This window comes from Pteropus medius, unplaced genomic scaffold (genome assembly GCF_902729225.1).
Source record: "Pteropus medius unplaced genomic scaffold, Ma_sr-lr_union100, whole genome shotgun sequence".
NCBI lineage: Eukaryota > Metazoa > Chordata > Mammalia > Chiroptera > Pteropodidae > Pteropus > Pteropus medius.
Genome location: NW_024340693.1, coordinates 1,204,384 through 1,205,701, shown reverse-complemented (window position 1 = coordinate 1,205,701; position 1,318 = coordinate 1,204,384). Strand labels below are relative to the sequence as shown.

The 1,318-nt window shown below is 42.6% G+C and overlaps 1 non-coding gene across 1 annotated transcript; it reads left to right on the top strand.

Moving 5' to 3' along the window:
• The first annotated feature begins 209 nt into the window (after positions 1 to 209).
• LOC120603221 (5S ribosomal RNA) lies at positions 210 to 328 on the top strand. The gene has a single exon (XR_005652984.1). It is a non-coding gene; the product is annotated as a 5S ribosomal RNA (ribosomal RNA).
• Positions 329 to 1,318: the final 990 nt, after the last annotated feature.

The window sequence follows — 1,318 nt, the reverse complement described above, 5'->3', positions numbered from 1 at the left end:
CCCCGAGGCCAGGGAGTGGAGAACAGCTGCCCGCAGGTGTCATTTGGATGGAGGCAGGAAAGAAGGTATTTTTAAGCCAGAGGGAATCTGAGATCCCCAAGTCAGAACTGATTAAAGCAGCGACAATGGTGTGCAGAGGTCCTGCGGTGTTTAAGACACTTCTCTGGTCCGCGGGCATCGATAATGACAAGGTATTAAGAAAATGCTTCATCTATGGCCATGCCACCCTGAACAAGCCCGATCCCATCTGATCTCGGAAGCTAAGCAGGGTCGGGCCTGGTTAGTACTTGGATGGGAGACCATTTAGGAAGACCAGGTGCTGTAGGCATGAAAAATAAATAAAATAAAAAAATAAGGGATTATAAACTGACAAGGTCCTTGCAATCCGTGAGGTCAACGAAGGGTTGCCTTGCCTAAAAACAAAAACAAAAACACTTTTTAAAAAATTTTTTAAAAATTAAAAATAAATAAATAAGTTTTAAAAATTAAACAATTTAGAAAAAGAATATTCTTCAACATTACTTTTTTTTTTTAAAAAGCGGGAGTAGGATAAACAATTCGGGGGTAAAAGTAAAAGTAAGGTATGGTAAAATTTTATTCATTCTAACTTTATTAAGAATCTCCAGTTAAAGAGAGATAAGTCACAGGGATGTAATACATGGCACAAGGAATACGGTCAGTAACATCACATAAGCGCATATGGTGACAGATGCTTTCGCACAAAGGAGAGACTCCAACTCAGCCTGAGCCACTAAAATCAGAGTGGCCCAGGGCTCGGGCCTCTCCTGCTTCTTTGGCTCCGAAAGTCAGCTGGCTCCCTGTCCCCACAGAAAGTTTATTTCCTCTGTGGTCTCTGAAAGGGACAGGACAGTGTCTGTCCACAGGGCAAACCGTTGGAGAACCCTTCGACGAACCTCTGTCCAAAAACGGGAGCCCTCGTGCACTGCTGGTGGGATTGGGAATCGGTACAGCCACTGTGGAAAACAGTATGGAGGTTCCTCAAAAACTAAAAATAGAATTACCACATGACCCAGCAGTCCCACCGCTGAGTATATATCTGCAAAACCCAAAATGCTAACTTGAAGAGACACATGCACTCTTATCGTCACTGCAGCATTATTTACGAGAGCCAAGATATGGATGCAGCCTAGGTGCCCATCAATAGACGACTGAATAAAGAAGGTGCGGTACATATATACAACGGAATATTACTCGGCCGTAAAAAAGAATAAAATCTTACCGTTTACAACAACATGGATGGACCTATAGGGTATTATGCTGAGTGAAATAAGTCAGACAGAGAAAGACAAATACCATA